Raw genomic sequence first — 6,114 nt, 5'->3', positions numbered from 1 at the left:
AATGACCTGGAGCAGAGACAACAGCTCAGATCTGGAAGAAAGGATTATACTCCTACACCAGCTACTGATGGTGTGTGGTCCTGTCCCCATTCTGCCTTATCTGCAGAGTAATTTCTTGGAGCGAGGTATGATCTGCTTTTTGCATTACCTTAAAGGGACTGTTTCACTACAGGAATTCTCACTGCCACATCTCAGTCCCTTGGATGCTCACACTGCTGCATTGCAGTAGCTGAAGCTTCCAGAGCTGGGAGGATGCCAAGGATTCAAACACTCATACCCACTATAACTCCTGCCTCAGGAATCCAGATTTGCCTGGGACTTAGTAACATGACCTGTTTTCCACCACCTCTAAAGTGCTCCTTCCAGAACTGAGTTTCATCTTCTCTCATACTTCGTTTCAGCCAAGGAATGAAATCACTGTGACAGCCTCTGAACTTTGTTGTCTCTGTTAATTTCTGCACTTCTACTCAAAAGCATTAATATTCACTGCTCAGTTTCGGAACAGGTACATCCTCTGTTCTCTGCTCTTCCTAAACAATCAGGAGCTGGAGGTTACATACTTTCTGTGTTACCAAAAGAGAAGAAATTGTGCAAACTTTCTTTGTCAAGGAAAAGAAGGCAAGGCTGCGATGATCTGTCCATCTCCTGGGCACTCACATGATCCCTGCATGAAATAGCAAGAGACAGAGCTTGACCCAGATCCTGGGGAGTCAGAAATGGAGCTCCCATGGGATTTGTAGCAGTAGCTTTTCTTAGGGGCAAGTCAACGTAGCTGAAAAGCAAGGCAGCATAGTGAGTGCTAAGAGGATGTACCATTGCTACCTTGTATTGATGTTACTCAGCTAAGGATGTTTCCTAAGTGGATTTTCAGTCATTTCAGTCACTCCTTATTCCCCACTGCTTACTGCACGTCATCCTCTGTCCCTCTGTGCTCACTCCCAGTCACTAGCACTTGCACTCACTTAACTTTAACCATTAGTGCTGCCCTTAAATCAAAGGCAGTGCTGGAAACTTGTCTTTCCCAGCCTTTGGCCTTCTTCCAATTACAACGGACCTGTTAATGAGAAGACCTCATATCTAACTGTCTAGTCAAGGCACTTGCAAAATGCCAGCCAGCACAGTAGCTGGATGTGGAAAACAGAAACCAGCTAACGTCAGCTCAGAGCAAGACTCAAATTCAGAGAAGCAGAGGGCAGGGAGAATCCATGACCACTGGGGGCGAGCACATCAAAACATGGTTCAAGAGTCCTTGGAGAAACATAATTTTCATTGGAAAACCCAGCTGAGGATGGGGACCATCAGCTCCTGCCAGAGAGTTTTGGGTACACACACCTGGCAGCAGGCAGCTGGGGAGTTAGTGGTCCACATGTGGGGGAATGGTCTGGGGATTGCAGAGGACTTCTCACTTGTGAGCTGTGTGATGAGAACGGTCAGTGAGTGATGAGTACAAGCAGCTGGTAGAGAGTTTCACCATGAGACAGTTCAGTTTAGAGAGTGGGAACTCAGCAATTTTAATGCTGGGCAGTTTTTTATGATACTCTGAGAACTAGGTGCCATAAGGCACATAAATCAATCTTGAAACTGAGACAGTGTGAGACCCTGATGCCCTGAGATCAGAGCAGCTGAGGTGACATTAGATAGTTCCCTGTGTGCATGGATTCTGTTTGTGCCAGCAGGGAAACCACTCCCTCATGATCTGGAGTGAAAAGATAAATGACATTTTTTAGGAATCAGCTTGGTTACTTGTGAGTTTTAGAGAAATAGACGATTTTCTTCACATGCTATAAAAAGGCACCAGACTGCATCAGAAATCACAAAATCTTTAAATTCAAACAAGATTTTAAAATATTTGAGTTACATCTCTTGTTATTTTAAAACCAAATAATTTCAAATTAAATGTGAATTCAAGGAAATATTTTCAAGATCATTCATTTAATATCCAACTAATCAAAATATTTAAAGAGGGAAAGCAATGCTGCTTCAGTGGCATCTCTATAAATTTTAATGGGTTAAAGTATTTTTGTTATTGGACTTGTACAAGATTGACCCAAATATAAAAATTAAAATTTTTGTCACAGAAATTAGGCTATGGGCAGAATGCACTCTTCCTGTAACTTTGGACTGTGCTTCAGGAAAAGAGGTACATCTAAAAGTCTTAGATGTACCTCTTTAAAAGTCTTAGCTTCATAGTTCTAACATTCACCTTGTGAGAATCAGAAACAATCTGCCCGTTCACCAATTTTAGCCAGTTACTCCTTGCTCTTTACATCAGCTAGTCTTATCTATAGCACAAAGTTTGAAGAGCTTGTCTCAACATAGTTATACTTCCACATTAGAGCAATGGTTTAACCTAATCCAATATCCTGTCTCTTAATAAAATAGTTATGAGAACAGGGCAAAGCATATAGTCACAATTCCTCCAAGACACTTCCCAGCTTTCAGCAGATTTTGACTTAGGAGGAGTCTGCGGATAGGTGGAGACTTTAAGTGTAGCTGTCCTCAATAGATTTTTTCCTCCCCCATGGATTTGAGAATGACACTACATATTGCAGTCCAGGGAAGGGAATATATCATCCTTGAACCAGCACAGCTGGTTCATGCAGTGCATGCAGCAATCTTCATTGCTGCTCTGTCATTAGCCACCATATTGGAACACTTTGAAGATGATCCTGAAGTCATTATCTTTTTTTGTCAAAAACCACTGTATCCCATTACAGGCCCTACTTCAAACAGAAAAAGAGAATACACACCAAGTGTTTAAAATCCTGTGTTACTCAGCTGTTTGACTTTTCTGGGAGGGAGAGAGCACTTCTGCTAATACCCCATCCCTCAGAGCTGTTATCTTTAGCGGTCCATGATAGCATTACTCATACTGACATCTATTTTCCTAATTCAAATATATTTCCTTACATCCTTACTAAAGTTCCAAGTGTCCACCATCCCCTGTGATCAAGTTATCAGATTGTGCTGATTTCCTTAAGGTTTCCCATCTTTCCTTTGCTCACTCTACTTTTGCTTGAAGAGATCTTCTTGCTTGTACACTGCAGGAGAGTCGCCCATGCCAAAAGGTAACAACTCCTTCAGTGGCTGTCTGAAATTCTCTTTCCAGACTTCTGGCCACTTTCTGTTCTCTTCCAGAGCTCCTTGGCTTCGATGTACCCAAACAAAGAAAAGCAGAGCAGGTTCAGTTACAGTGACTAGGGTCAGTGAAAAGTCAAGATGATCAGGCAAGTCCAACTTGATAAGGCAGGACTGAGGACAAGCCAGAAAGTCAAACCAGCATCAGTATCAAGGCACTAGCATAGCTGAGACATAGTTCAGGCAAGAGGCAAGGGCATGGGCTGAGCTAAAAATGCAGCTCTGGAGCAAAAGAGGGAGAGCTTCTCCCCAGCTCTCTCTCAACCCCAGCATTTTCCCATGTTCAGTGAGCACTCAGGCACCAGAGAGCTGGCAGGGACCTGTTTCTCTCAGCACCTGTGCTGCTGTGAGCCAGGAGCCTCACCCCAACACAACTACTGGTCCCAAATAGCTCAGGGAGGAATTTCACTAGGAGCACAGAGTCTAGTGCACGTACACTAGGCAGGTATCACAGCACCCGTGTCTTACCAAGAATGTACTAAAGCTTTACTCCGTAGTCACTTGAGTTTAGTGAAGTGTCTCTCTTGTGTCACAGAGAGGGGCTGCTTATAAACCAAACACTGTCAGTCCACTTAATTAGCTCTTTAACATGGTGAGAAATGTTCCCTGGCAGAGAGCTTCTGGGAAACTCTCCAAGACGTGACACGAAGAGGTACTTCTGTGCAGGGAAGACCAACAAAGCTAGTCTCCCAGACCCAAACCTCACAACTGAATCATTGCTCCAGATGATGATGAGTCCAGAGGGTGTAATAACCATCCCCATGGCCTAGGTAACAGCAATTTTTAATACTGCAAGGTGTTGGAATCCTAGATACTGAGAATTTTAAACTTTCTGTGCTGAAAGGCACAGACTCACAAGAGAGCACTGCATTTGACCTGAGGCTGTAGACACTGAGATTACGGGTGTGTAGTTAGTTAGAAGTGTGTAATATCACAAGGGGGAAAACTTAAGAGTTTGGTGTTTTTGAATATAAAAATAAATATGAAGCAGGATGGAGGTTTTAGGGCAGAGGCAAGTTATTCTTCTTTACCTTCTTCTTCATAGGTTTAGGTGATGTTTTCTAATTAGACAGAAAAGTCCACATTGCAAGCTTTGAATGGATTAGGTTAAAAGAGAAAAAAATCTAAGTGTCATTTCTTAATTAGAGAGCTTAGTCTTAAAAGACCTTGTAACAAGAGACAGCTGTTTTGTATCTTGCTAATGAAAAGCTGCAGAACACATAGTTGTGAAGCTGTTTCACTGACAAGAAATAATAAACACCTGAGTCCGAACAGGAAACGCCATCTCAAGTACCTTCAATCCCGACCTCGACAGAAGTAAAAAAAAAAAAAACAAAAAAAACAGAGAACCCACAGTGAGGGACAGTCCTGCCATCCTACCACAGAGTAGAGCAGCTACCATGGTGCCCCCTTGTCTGTGCAGACCTAGCATAAGGACATACAGCCCAGGTAGGTTCTGCAGCCACTCTGATTAGATTAGGTAAGTAGGTATCCTAATATCCAAATGCTTGGTATCAGAGGGAGAGCTAACAGACCTGTGGATTGGCAAGACCTGCTAGACTTGCTCTGCTAAAGATCCTATCCATAAGCTGGTCATATTGGATCACTGGGATGGGAACTGTTCACATTATAAGGCATCTTTCCCCACACAGTATGATCAAAAAATGAGTTATTCCCTCAACACAGAAAGAATGCATTTGTATTAAAAAGTGTCTGTAGAGAAGCAAAAAAATTGCTTCACAGCTCTGCTTAACCCTATTGCTGAAAAAAATCCACTCAGACTGTGGCGCATCCAAAGTCAAAAGCTCAGTCCTGAATGTATGGCCCCCCCAGCTCCTGCAGTCTGAGGGAGTGAGAAGAGCCTGGGTGCTGTGCTTTGTGCTCCTGGCAGCCTTGCCTTGTGCCCCTGCAAAGACAAGTGTGTCAGCAGAAAGTTGTGAGATCAGGAGGAAAGGAGCCCAGGCTTGGGGACGCAGCAGGAGAGACCAATAGACAAGGCTGGGAAAAGGCAGCTGGTGACAGGGGAACTAGAAGTAGCAGGACATACAGGCAGGGCCAGGATAAGGGTCCTAGGAAGATGTGAAAACTTGGATCTAAAAGGACACGTGGAACTTAGTAATGAAATTAGTTCAAGTAACTGAGCCCTTGAGGGGAAGTTATAAAGATTCATCTCTTATTGATGACATCTGCGTGCCATGCCAGTGATGATGGGAAAGACCTGCTGGCTGCCTCATCTCACTTTTAAAAAATCCAGATGCAGTCTGCTATAGCAGTGATGGGTGGATGTTGCCCTCCCGTGGTGAACCCTGCATTTTCCCAGGAGTCATGGAGCATGATCATGGACCTCATTTCCAAACACAACATCAGGCCAGGCTTTTATTTCCCAGTGCTTATAAACGGACCATGATTAATTTGAACATCAGTGTTTGCCTCCCCCAACCTTGTTGTTATTCAGATGTTTCCTGTTTTGTTTGACCAGAGCCACTTCCTTTCTATCACATGCACAACTTCACTATGAGGTGAAAGGAGTTCATTAGTACAAGTACACTGCTCCCTTTTAAGTTCTAGCTACAGCTGTTTTTCTTTTGTATTAGCAAACAAAGTAAGAGATGGCTTTACATAAGCCCAGGTATTTATGGGGTTTTAGAGTCACACTTACAACCCTGAACAGATTCAGAATGGCAGAGCTTGGCAGCAGTAAAACTGATAAACTGTTGTCCATTGAACTGTATCTAAATGAAGCTAATTTGTGAAGAGGCAAAAGAGTAATGATGAAACACTCACTACTAATTCTTTATCAATGACAATAAAGCTTTGCATGATTTATCCTCAAACAGTTCTAGAAATAAAACCAGTCCTATAATTAGTAAACTTGTTGTTTCTACCGTTCTTCCTCTACTAACACTCACTGAAGGGTTTTGTTTGACTCAAATGAGGTAGTCACAGCAAAAACCAATCAGAATATACCTGCTAGCA

Source organism: Anomalospiza imberbis, chromosome 1, assembly GCF_031753505.1.
Source record: "Anomalospiza imberbis isolate Cuckoo-Finch-1a 21T00152 chromosome 1, ASM3175350v1, whole genome shotgun sequence".
Lineage (NCBI taxonomy): Eukaryota > Metazoa > Chordata > Aves > Passeriformes > Viduidae > Anomalospiza > Anomalospiza imberbis.
Note: the sequence above shows the minus strand (reverse complement) of the source record.